Source organism: Rhinopithecus roxellana, chromosome 13, assembly GCF_007565055.1.
Source record: "Rhinopithecus roxellana isolate Shanxi Qingling chromosome 13, ASM756505v1, whole genome shotgun sequence".
NCBI classification, from domain to species: domain Eukaryota; kingdom Metazoa; phylum Chordata; class Mammalia; order Primates; family Cercopithecidae; genus Rhinopithecus; species Rhinopithecus roxellana.
The window spans coordinates 20483117-20496262 of NC_044561.1; the positions used below are offsets into that span (position 1 = coordinate 20483117).

General features: G+C 43.2%; 1 protein-coding gene across 4 annotated transcripts in view; it reads right to left on the minus strand.

Moving 5' to 3' along the window:
• The window catches only part of HORMAD2 (HORMA domain containing 2), a 101613-nt gene extending 100116 nt beyond the window's left edge, over positions 1–1497 (minus strand). The window contains exons 1-2 of one of the 4 annotated variants that reach the window (XM_030914141.1): positions 1451–1478; positions 678–722 (exon numbers count right to left, since the gene is read on the minus strand). The gene's annotated coding sequence lies outside the window, so the exon portion shown is untranslated. Of the gene's footprint in view, positions 1–677; positions 931–1450 lie in introns of those variants that run through there. The other 3 variants (XM_030914142.1, XM_010359534.2, XM_010359541.2) reach the window with 3 other exon arrangements.
• Between the last annotated feature and the right edge of the window lie 11649 nt (positions 1498–13146).

Here is a 13146-nt window from a genome sequence, read left to right on the forward strand (position 1 = left end):
AACCTAAACATAAAGCTATAAAGAAAAGGGGCTGGGCACAGGGGCTCACACCTGCAATCCCAGCACTTTGGGAGGCAAAGCGGGTGGATCACAAGGTCAAGAGATCGAGACCATCCTGAACAACATGGTGAAACCCTGTCTCTACTAAAAATACAAAAAAAAAAAAAAAAAAAAAATTTAGCTGGCCGTGGTGGCACATGCCTATAATCCCAGCTAGGAGGGAGGCTGAAGCAGGGGAATCGCTTGAACCCGGGAGGTGGAGGTTGCAGTGAGCTGAGATTGTGTCACTGCACTCCAGCCTGGCGACAGAGCAGGACTCCGTCTCAAAAAAAAAAAAAAAGGAAGAAAGAAAGAAAAGAAAAAAGAAAAGGAAAGTGAGGCTATGCAAGGGAACTTGGTTTGCCAAAGTTCGCCCAGTTACTTAGACCTTCTGACAGAGCTTGTTTCAATAAATTATTCACCATTTTAACAAATTCCATTTGGCCCTGGTAATTCCCCTACTTGTGCTCATTCAGAGTAAATGGTTTCCACTGTATTAATTGAGTATTTGTTCATGGTTTGACTTTTTAATATATTTTTCATGCTATTTCAATTATTCATTCATTCAACATCTTACGAGGTGACTACAATGTGCCAGGCAACGTGCAGGATTACAAGATGTAATATACTTTTCCTACCTCAATAGATTGATGGTCCAATGGAGGAGCAATTAGATGATGATCCTGCTGAGATTAAAAACCCCTTTCGGGGCCAGAACCACCCCTCATTTCTACCAACTGAGTACGCGATGTACTGCACAGCCTGTCCAGTGCTCTGCGCACTCGGACACATTTCGGCGATTGGCTAATCCTGAGGTTCAAGACACTCTCTCCCTCTGAACTGTTTAGGGAACTAAAGTCCACAGGGATTAATTGGCAAATCCTCACTAAAACGAAAGGGGAGCTGAGGTCAAGCGGGGCGGGGTGGCTCGTCCCCACCTCTCTCACCTCTTGGCCTGTACCAGGCATCCATCCTGGCAGAAAACCTCAATGGCTGAGGAGAATCTGATCCAGGTAAGATAAACCCCAAAAGCTCCACCCCACACGGCCCCTCCAATGCCGGGCACAGACGTCGTCTGCCCTACCAGCCTCGTCATGGCTCATTATGGCTGCTGCTTGCTCAGCAAGTTTGATTTCATGTCCAGAAAAATCTGAATTTCAAAGCTACCTGGGTGCTCTCTCTCCAGTTCTAGGGGAAATCGCCTCCCTTTTGTCTTCCTCCTCAGCCCCCTGCCCTCCCGATTCTCTTCACAGTACTGTAGGCCCTCACGAAAAATGATATTTTCAAATCCAACTTAAAGCCTTAAGTAACAAGAAAAGAAAAAAATATATATTTGTTTGACATAAAGACAGAACTAACAACGTCTGAGTGCCCTCTCTGGGCGGAGACCTCGCGTCTCAACAGCCCTCACCTCAGCTCGTCGACGCCTCCCTCCCACCGAGAGTCAACGATCTTTTCCGGCCCAAACCCGCTCCTCGGCTCATGAATAGTCAACGAGGCCTTTCTGGGCGGGACCAGAAACTTCCTCATGAATAATTCATGACCGTTCCACGGCGGCCGGGTCGATCGGCCTCGCTAGACTTCATGAATATGCAAAGCAGGGGCGAGCGGCAGTTAGCCAGGCCCTGGCCCGTCCGGCCCCTCAGCAGCCGCCTCTCAGCCGGGGGCCGCACACTGACCCGATGCGGCCTTGGGTCGGGCGCCGCCCGCCTAGGCCACCTGTACAATGACAGCCTGCACCGGGGCTTCCTGAGGAGGCGCCCGCCCGCCGAGGTTAGGACCCGAGAGACCGTGGGGCTCGGGCGGGCCAGGACGCCACGCCGGCGGGTCCCAGAGAGGCCTGAGGCGGGCGCGGGGCGGCGTAGGGGAAGGGAGCGAAAGCCTGGGGGGCCCAGGGACCCAAGTTAGAAGAAGGCCCGAGGGGTGCGGCGCGGTGGCTTCACCTGGGATCCCAGCACTTTGGGAGGCCGAGGCGGGCGGATCACTTGAGGTCAGGAGTTCCAGACCAGCCTAGCCAACATGGTGAAACCCCGTCTCTATAAAAAACACAAAAATTACCTGGGCGTGGTGGCGCGCAACTGTAGTCCCAGCTACTTGGGAGGCTGAGGCAGGAGAATCGCTTGAGCCCGGGAGCCTGAGGTTGCAGTGAGCCAAAATCCCCCCATTGCACTCCAGCCTGGGCAACAGAGCAAGACTCTGTCTCAAAAAATTTGTTACAAGTACAAAAATTAGTTGGGTCATCTTGACACACGCCTGTAGTCCCAGCTATTTGGGAGGCTGAGATAGGAGGATCACTTGAGCCCGGGAGTTTGAGGTTGCAGTGAGCCAAGATCTTGCCATTGCACTCCAGCCTGGGCCACAGAGGGAGACCCTGTCTCAAAAATGAAAAAAAAAAAAAAAAAAAAAAAAAAGAAAAGAAAAGAAAAAGAAGAAAAAGACATAAGGCCAGAAGGACAGAGCTTTCCAATACTTGAGGGCATCTGCAACCTCTTCACCCCTACCCTGGACCTGGCTTTATATTCTTTTTAACATTAATTTGTAATTATGCAAATAAAACATGAATATGTTCTCCTTTGTGCCCTACCCCTAATCTCAGTTTTTTTCTGCCCTGGTAACTGAGGGAGCAGTTGGGGGTGTGGCTCCTTAGATCCTTTCCCACCTGTTTAGGTAGATATTTCATATCCTGTGGAGCTTTCCAAAGGTTCCTGGAGTCCCATGAACCTCCCCAATGGGATTTCCCAAGAGAGTAGATGAAAGAGTAAGCCACCTGAAACCTGCTCTTATTTTGTTTCTGCAGGAAAGAAAAAAAAAAACTATTCAAGCTGGCGAGAACATGAGTTCAGAACATAATGACTAAAACTGAAATTTGGGCTGATATATTCCTTTAGTGCAAGTTTTCTCAACCTTCCCCCCACCCCCACCATCATAACAACCAAAAATGTCTCTAGACTTTGCCAAATGTCCCATGGGGTGTGCAAAATTGCCCTCTGTCTAGAACTACTGCGTTCACTCTATACTTTCTGGAAGTAACTTCTTTTTAAGCTCCAACCACACAGATGGTCTGTCTGCACCAGCCCTTCTCAGCCTCTGCATTTACCAGCCTCTCTGGCTGGATCACTAGGCCCTCTGTGCTGGCTGTTCTAATTTTCTTCTGCCTTCAGGTCTGAGCTCAGTCAACTACTACCATATCCAAAGACTTACCCCTCTCTGCCCTATACTAATGGCAGTCCACCCCACCAGCAAACACAGTTATTTGTTATTCTGTTTCTTTCGTAGAATTTCTCTCAATCTAAATTTTTTTTTTTTTTTTTCCGAGACAGAATCTCACTCTGTCACCCAAGCTGGAGTGCAGTGGCGTGATCTTGGCTCACTGCAACCTCTCCCTCCTGGGCTCAAGTGATTCTCCTGCCTCAGCCACCTAAGTAGCTGGGGTTACAGGCATGTGTCACCATGCCTGGCTGATTTTTGTATTTTTAGTAGAGACGGGGTTTCACCATGTTGGCCAGGCTGGTCTTGAACTCCTGACCTCAAGCGATCCACCCACCTCAACCTCCCAAAGTGCTGGGATTACAGGCTTGAGCCCCCAAGCCTGGCCCTGGATTTCATTTCTTTGATAACCTGTTTTGTTTTTTTCTTTTTCTTTTCTTTTTTTTTTTTTTTTTTGAGACGGAGGCTCGCTCTGTCACCCAGGCTGGAGTGCAGTGGCCAGATCTCAGCTCACTGCAAGCTCCGCCTCCCAGGTTCACGCCATTCTCCTGCCTCAGCCTCCCGAGTAGCTGGGACTACAGGCGCTGCCACCTCGCCCGGCTAGTTTTTTGTATTTTTAGTAGAGACGGGGTTTCACCGTGTTAGCCAGGATGGTCTCGATCTCCTGACCTCGTGATCTACCCGTCTCGGCCTCCCAAAGTGCTGGGATTACAGGCTTGAGCCACCGCGCCCGGCTTGTTTTTTTCTCTATCACCTAGAATAAGTAGGTAAGTGTCATCAGAGGCCTAATATGGCTGAGTTGGCACTCGATAGACACAGTAGGTACTCAATAGACATTGGTGGACTGAAATTATAAATTACCCTGTCTTCCTCCTAAGAGCTTCTGTGGAGTTTTTCTTACTCCTTTCCTTCCTTATCATTTGGCAGGCTCCTTGTGACCAAAGGAATGGATTAATAAGCCCCTGTGCCTGGCCCTGTGCTAGGAGCTGTTGGGTAAAGCCTTCACCTTTCCCGCTGGCTTATCAACTCCTTGAGGGCAAGAGCTGTTATTTTTACTTCTTTCATTATGTTCATTGAAGGTATTCAAATAGATACCTGAATTAACTGTTCCTCAGTGAACACGGAAGGTATTCAAATAGTTGAATGAACCAATCAGTTACTTAAGGAACAACATTAGGTAATTAAAAATTGATAGTGTTACGGGGGCTTTAGAAATCCTCCAAGTCGAGTCCTTTACAGATGAGAGTATACGTAATTTGCTCAAGGTCCCTAAGCTTCTTAAGAGGCTGGGTCACACATACAACCCATGGTCGCACACCTCTTATTTCAAGACTCTTCTTGTCTCCAGTCAGGCTAGTTTCTGATTACTTTTCTGTGAACCTGACTTACAACTCAGACACAGAAGTCCCAAGCCAAAAAATTGCTTCTTGTCAACTATAAAGGCTTTGAGCCTGTGCTTTTTCATCTTGATTAAATCCAACCCTGGGGATAATGGCGTAATGAACTCAAAAGTGCTATATGATATTCAAACAACTCTCCAGCTTCCTTTGTACCTTTCAGTGATAAGAGACTGGGAATTGTCCCTGTCAAAGCATTTTGTTTGTTTTGCAAGGAGAAAATGTGCATTGTGGTAGAACTTGATCATTGTTTAGAAATTTCCAAATAACCAGAATTTTGACAAAGGTCAAAAATCTCCAGCTGAGGTTTTGCCAAACTCCAGTAGTAAAATAACACATGACACAGGTGAAAATAGAGGGAGAATCTTATTTGAGATGACTTTCATTGGCTAAATTTGACCTTTTTCTCTTTAGATACATTTACGTCACCTGACTCTGTACCTGAAACAGTTTTACCAATCAGTCTCTAGTTTGACTCTTGTTTTTTGAGGGCTAAGGACCATTTTTCCTAATTAGTTAAAAAGAATTCAGGGTTTCTTATTTGTTCTTCTTGATCATTTCATATAGGCAGCACCTGGTTAGGGGAGTCGGTGTCATGCTTTCAGCTTTTAGACCCTTATAGTTTATTCTGAGGCATCTTACAGCGCACTGTGTCATAGGAAGCAGAGCTTTTTTTGGGGGCGGGGGGTCTCACTCTGTCGCCCAGGCTGGAGTGCAGTGGCGCAATCCCAGTTCACTGCAACCCTCCGCCTCCCGGGTTCAAGCTATTCCCCTGCCTTAGCCTCCTGAATAGCTGGGATTACAGGCATGCGCCACCACACCCAGCTAATTTTTGTATGTTTAGTAGACAGGGGGTTTCACCATGTTGGCCAGGCTGATCTTGAAATCCTGACCTCAAGTGATCTGCCCACCTCAGCCTCCCAAAGCGCTGGGTTTACAGGCGTGAGCCACTGCACCTGGCCAGCAGAGCAATCTTTTGCCTACCTAAAATGATTGGAACTCTGCTCTTCAAGTTCAGTTTAACCTTGGAAATCTTCCCCAAAAGATGGTTTATTGGAGAGTTATCAAAATAGACATATTGAATATAAAAAATCTTCTCAGGAGGATATCTCCTATTAGATGTGTCTCCCTCTTCAAGGTGCAATATCATGATACCACATATAGGGAAAAAGATTGGGATGGAGGGAGCAGCTAAGTAGGAAAGGTAGTTTCTTTATTTTTTTTTTTTAATTTATTTTTATTTTTTGAGACGGAGTCTCGCTCTGTCTCCCAGGCTGGAGTGCAGTGGCCGGATCTCAGCTCACTGCAAGCTCCGCCTCCCGGGTTTAGGCCATTCTCCTGACTCAGCCTCCCAAGTAGCTGGGACTACAGGGGCCCGCTACCTCGCCCAGCTAGTTTTTTGTATTTTTTAGTAGAGACGGGGTTTCACCGGGTTAGCCAGGATGGTCTCGATCCCCTGACCTCGTGATCCGCCCGTCTCGGCCTCCCAAAGTGCTGGGACTACAGGCTTCAGCCACCACGCCCGGCCAAGTTTCTTTGTTTTCAACATTTATTAGAACTCTGAAAACATAATGTCCAGTTATGAAGTTGACACCACCACATTCATTCATCAAGCATTTATTTTGTACCATTAATAAAACACTCTACTTTGCACTGCAGGGATCACAGAGGTAATGACTTGGTCCCTGAACTGTGAATTTTACAGTTTAGTGAGAGAGGGAGATCTGTGATACTAATGGAGGTATAAAGTATATGATAGAATGTAGAGAGGAAGCTATACATTCTGAATTGGGAATCAAGACACCTTTACAAAGGAGGTGACATTTTTAGGACGAGAGCATGTGTATCTCATTTTCTTTACTTGTTCTTTGGCAATGGTTAGAATACCTCAAACCAATAAAAGCAGACATTTTGCCCACCACTTTAGAACCAGGAGAGAAAAGGAGGTGTAAGATCCTTTCTTTCCACTCCTGGCAGCAACATGCTCCCGAAAGCTAAATGTTGCTTTTGCAATTCCAAGTGTCTCACTTATGGTTAAGAGAAAAGCTGAGTAGAGAGAGTCCTCCCTCATCTTTGTCCCCTTCCTCAGTAAGGTTAAGTTAAATGTGACTTTTTCTTTTCAGCTGCCTTATTTCAAGCGCTCATTTCTATGTTGGGATGTCATTTTATTCTGGTTTCCATTGCAGCATACAGTAGCCATGTGATTGCCAGGAGTGGTCAGTGGTGCTTATAAATGTAGTTATGAACGTGACTCTGAAATTCTAGAATTTTAAGCATCACTGAGAAAAGAGAAGCAAAATGATTTAGAGAACTGTAGTTTTGATTCAAGCCTTTGCATGTGAACTGACTATATTGCTAGCTTATTTGGGCTATTTTGTAGAAAGAAAGGCAAAGGTAAAGAGTTCCCAACCTGGCTGTAGCTTCTGAACTTTATCCATCCGTTGGCAGCCAAGGAGAAAGCAGTCAATATGAAATAAGTCCCCAACTATAAGGTCTAAACATAACTCCTCCTGCTTCTGCCCACACACTGTCATCCTACAAAATATAATTCCATGTGTAGGTGGCAATTTATTATGGCCTTCATCCTCACTCAGAGCTGCATATCAATTTCTGCTTCCTTCAAATGAATCTGTTCTGACTGGCAGAAGGATCTCCATGAGGGTTGTGAGTTTCTGGGGAAAGCCTAGGGTTTAATGAACTAGAACAGGAAATGGCGGGGCTGTAAGTGACAAGCTGCTGCCTGCTTGAGTGCCTAGACTAAGAAATGATGTTGAGAAAGATATTGAATTCTCAAGCATTGTGGAAATGTTCTATTTAGCTACTTGGTTCTGTCTTCTGAATGTGAAGTTTTGTTGACGTGTAAAATGATGTTATTCCCCTTAATGATTATCACTTAATAGAAGTTTCGAATGAAATCGACTTTAAACTAGTTTTCCATGATTGCTACTTGGTACATCTGCGCAGAGATCTAGATGAGGTGATGTACAAAATGCTCCACACTATTGACAGCCTAACATTTGAGGGCCTTTATTTTCTACACTTCCTGGTGCTTGGGAAATGACGGTTACCTAAAAAATGGTTTAGAATTCCTATACGACCATATTGCAGGCTCAGCCCCATGAGGGGCTTGTTTTTCTTCCCTTAGTTGATACTAACTTCGTGATACATTAAATTTGGAAATACTAATGATCTCTGATTGCAAAGGTCCCAAATTTAAGATCAGAATACTTATTATCTTTGCATAAACTGAACACAATAATATAAGAAATCTGAGGCAGACTTTTCTTACACCTCTTCTCATTAAACTAACAAACAAAGGCCAATTTCTTCCTGCCAAAAGAAAGGTTAAACATCTGGAAAGTGTAAGACATCACAGGAAAATTACCTACCTAGCTCTAAAAATGGAAGGGAGAAAGAGACTTGGAAGAAGGCCTCCTTTACAGGTTTGCTAGAACTTACATCTAAGGAAACTGTCTTCCTCCCAAAAAGCCAGATTTCTGTGGAAACCATGTTCTTAAACGTGCCAGGGACTACGTTAACCTCAGTCACATTAATGCACAGCACAAAAAGATTTACTGTTTTAAGAGGCATTGGGGGCTGGGTGCAGTGGCTCATGCCTGTAATCCCAGTACTTTGGGAGGGTGTGGAGGGAGGATTGCTTGAGCCCAGGAGTTTGAGACCAGCCTGGGAAACATGGTGAAACCCTGTCTCTATAAAAAATACAAAAATTAGCTGGGCATCGTGGCATGAACCTGTAGTCCCAGCTACTCAGAAGGCTGAGGTAAAAGGATTGATTGAGCCCAGGAGGTTGAGGCTGCAGTGAGCTGTGATCGTGCCACTGCACTCCAGCCTGGGCAACAGAGCAAAACCTTGTCTCTTTAAAAAAAAGTATTTTTTAATTAAACATATAGATCAAATTCACCACTTTAAAATATACAAATCAGCATATTTTAGTATATTCACAAAGTTGTGCAACCATCACCACTATCGAATTCCAGAACACTTGCATCACCCCAAAAAGAAGCCCCGTGCTTATTAGCAGTCATTCCCCCATTCCTTCCTCCCCTATTCCTTGTCAACCATTAATCTACTTTCTGTCTCTATGGATTTGTCTGTTCTGGATATTTCATATAAATGAAATCATACACTATGGCCTTTTGTGTCTGGCTTCTTTCACTTAATAACTAAAGTATAATCATTCATATTGTGGCATGTATTCCTTTTTATGGCTAAAAAGTACTCCATGTTTACCACATTTTGTACATCTATCAGTTGATGGACATTTAGGTTTTCACCTTTTTGCTGTGAAGAATAATACTTCTACGAACATTCATGTACAAAGTTATGTGTGGATATATGTTTTCATTTTTCTTGGATATATATCTAGGAGCAGAATTGCTGCATCACATGGTAACTCTATGTTTACCTTTTTGAGAAATGGCCAAACTCTTTCCAAAGCAACTACACTGTTTTACATTCACCAGCAACATATAAGGGGTTCCAATTTTCCCACATCTTTGCTTTGTCATTTTCCCCTTTTAAAAAAAGTTATAGGTTGGGCATGGTGGCTCACACCTGTAATCCCTGCACTTTGTGAGGCCAAGGTTGGTGGATCACCTGAGGTCAGGAGTTTGAGACCAGCCCGGCCAACGTGGTGAAACCCCATCTCTACTAAAAATACAAAAATTAGCCGAGTGTGATGGCGGACACCTGTAATCCCAGCTACTTGGGAGGCTGAGGCAGGAGACTCGCTTGAAACTGGGAGGCGGAGGTTACAGTTAGCCGAGTTTGCGCCACTGCACTCTAGCCTGGGTGACAGAGACTCCATCTCAAAAAAATAGCCATGCTACCGGGTGTGAAATGATATCTCATTGTGGTTTTGGTTGGCATTTTCCTAATGACTAATGATGTTGAACATCTTTTCATTTGCTTCTTGGCCATTTTGAAATTTAAGAAGTGTATCTTTTGACTTGTTTCTTTTTCAAGATTGTTTTGGCTATTCTGAGTCCCTTGCATTTCCATTTGAATTTTAGGATCAGCTTGTTACTTCTTGCCAAAAAAGCAACTGAGATTTTGATAGGGATTACATTGAATCTGTAGATCAATTTGGGGAGTATTGCTATCTGAATAATATTGTTTTTCAATCCACAAATATGGATATATTTCCATTTATATAGGTTTTCTTTAATTCATTTCAACAATGTTTATAGTTTTCAGTGTACAAGTCTTACACTTCTTTGGTTAAATTTATTCCTAAGATTTTTATTTTCTTTTATGCTTATATTAGTTTGCTTGGGCTGCAATAACAGAATACCACAAATGGTGTAGCTTAAACAATGGAAACTGATCTTCCTACAGTTCTAGAGGCTGGAAGTCCAAGATTAAGGTGCCAGCAGAGTTGGTTTGGGTGAGGCCTCGCTTCCTGGCTTGCGACTGCCTCCTTCTTGCTGTGTCTTCACATAGTCTTTTCTCTGTGCAAATGTGTAGAGAGAGATGTCTTTGATGTCTCTTCCTCTTGTTATAAGGGCACCAGTCCCCTTGGATTAGTACTCCACCCTTATGACCTCATTTACCCTTAATTACCTCCTTAAAGGTCCTGTTTCCAAGTATAGTAACATTGGAGGTTAGGGCCTCAGCATATGAATTGGGGTGGAGGAGGGCATAATTCAGTCCTTAACAATGCTATTATACATGGAATTGTTTTCTTAATCTCATTTTGGGATTGTTCATTGCTAGTGTATAGAAAAATAATTGCTTTTTGTATATTAATTTTGGATCCTGTATCCTTACTGAACTTGTATTAGTTCTCACTGATTTTTTGTGAATTTTCTATAGACAAGATTTTGTCATCTGCAAATAAAGATAGTTTTAATTCTTCCTTTCAAATCTGGGTGCTGCTTATTTATGCCCGGCTAATTTTGTATTTTTAGTAGAGACATGATTTCTCCATGTTGGCCAGGCTGGTCTCGAACCCCCGACCTCAGGTGATCCACCCGCCTCGGCCTCCCAAAGTGCTGGGATTACAGGCATGAGCCACCGCACCCGGCTGGAATGTTTTGTTTTGTTTTTTTTTATCATAAAAAGATATTGGATTTTGACCAGGCACAGTGGCTCACACCTGTAATCCCAGCACTTTGGGAGACCAAGACAGGCAGATCACCTGAAGTCAGGAGTTCAAGACCAGCCTGGCCAACATGGTGAAACCCCTTCTCTGCTAAAAATATATAAATCAGCCGGGCGTGGTGGCAGGCACCTATAATCCCAGCTACTCATGAGGCTGAGGCAGGAGAATCGCTGGAACCTGGGAGGCAGAGGTTGCAGTGAGCAGAGATCGTGCCACTCCAGCCTGGGTGACAGAGCGAGACTCCATCTTAAAAAAAAGAAAAAGATACTGGATTTTGTTTAATGCTTTTTCTACATCTATTGATCATGTGAGTTTTATCCTTTATTCTTTCAATATGGTATGTTAAATTGATTTTTATATATTTAACCAACCTTGCAATCCTGGGAGAAATTCCATGTGGTTTGTGGTGTATATTCCTTTTTATATGTGGTTGCATTTAGTTTGCCACTATTTGGGTGGAGTGTTGTGTCTATATTCATAAGGGATATTGATTTGTAGTGTTCTTGTGATGTTCTTTCATCTGGTTTTGGTATACCAGTCTCATAGACGGCGTTGGGAAGTGTTTTCTCCCCTTTTATTTTTTGGGAAGAGTGTGAATTCTTCTTTATATGTCTGGTAGAATTCACCAGTGAAGCCATCTGGTCCTGGGCTTTTCTTTGTGGAAGGTTTATGTGTGTGTGTGTGTGTGTGTAACTACTAATGCAATCTCTGCTTATTATAAGCCTATTCAGGTTATCTATATTTTCTTGAGTCATTCAGTAGTTTGTGTCTTTATAGGAATTTGTCCATTCCATCTAGGTTACCTAACTTGTTGGCATACAGTTTTGCTTTTTTTTTTTCTTTTTGAGACGGAGTCTTGCTCTATCACCCAGGCTGGAGTTCTGTGGTGTGATCTCGGTTCACTGCAACCTCTGCCTTCCAGTTCAAGCAATTCTCATGCCTCAGCCTCCCAATTAGCAGGGACTGGCAGGCATGCACCACCAAGCCTGGCTAATTTTTTTTTTCTTTTTTTTGTATTTTTGGTAAAGACAGGGTTTCGCCATGCTGCCCAGGCTGGTCTCAAACTCCTAGCCTCAAGTGATCCGCCCACCTTGGCCCCCCAAAGTGCTGGGATTACAGGCATGAGCCACTGCCCCTGGCTGGCAGATAATTATTTATAAAATTCTCTTATAATCCCTTTTATTTCTGTAAGGTTGGTAATAATGTACCTCTTTCAATCCTAATTTTAGTAACTTCAGTCTAATTTTTTTCTTAGTCTGCCTTGCTAAAGATTTGTCAATTTTGTTGTTTTTTTTTTTTCCAGGAAACAACCTTTGGTTTTATTGATTTTCTCTATTGTTTTTCTATTCTCAATTTTGTTTGTTTCAACTCTAATCTGTATTATTCCCTTCCTTCTACTTGCTTAGCATTTCGTTTTCTCTTCTTTTTTGAGTTTCTGAAAATGTAAGATTAAGTAATTTATTTCAGGTCTTTATTTAATGTAGCATTTACAGCTATAAATTTCCCACTTAGGTGTGCTTTAGCCGCATCTCATAAATTTTACTACATTGTTTTTGGTGGGGTTTTTTTTGTTTTGTTTTATTTTTGCTTTTTTGAGATGGAGTCTTGCCCTGTCACCCAGGCTGGAGTGCAGTGGCGCGATCTCAGCTAACTGCAACCTCCACCTCCCAGGTTCAAGCAATTCTCATGCCTCAGCCTCCCAAGTAGCCGGGATTACAGGTGCATGCCACCACACCCAGCTAATTTTTGTATTTTAGTAGAAATGGGGTTTAACCATATTGGACAGGCTGATCTCGAGCTCATGACCTCAGGTGATCTACCTGCTTCGGCCTCCCAAAGTGCTGGGATTACAGGTCTGAGCCACTGTACCCAGCCCTAATTTTGCTACATTGTGTTTTTGTTTTCATTCACTTCAAAGTATTTTCTAGTATCTCTTGTGATTTCTTCTTTGACCTAATAGGTATTTTGGAGCGTGTTGTGTGGTTTCCACATATTTGTAAATTTCCCAAATGTCCTTCAGTTGTTGATTTATTGTGATATTGCTTGTGGTGAGACAATATACATTGTATGATTTCAATCCTGTTAAATTTATTGACACTTGTTTTATAGCCTAACATGGTCTATTCTGGAGACTTTTCCATGTGCACTTGAGAAGAATGTATATTCTGCTGGTTTGGGGTGGAAAGTTCTATTGATGTTTCTTAGATCTAGTTGGTTTGTAATGTTGTTCAAGTCTTCTATTTCCTTGTTGGTATTCCGTCTAGTCTTTCTACCTATTTTTGAGAGGGAAGTATTATTTCTCTAATTAGTACTGTTGGATTATTTATTTCTCCCCTTATTTATTTTTTGCTTCATGTATTTTGAGGTTCTTGTTGTTAG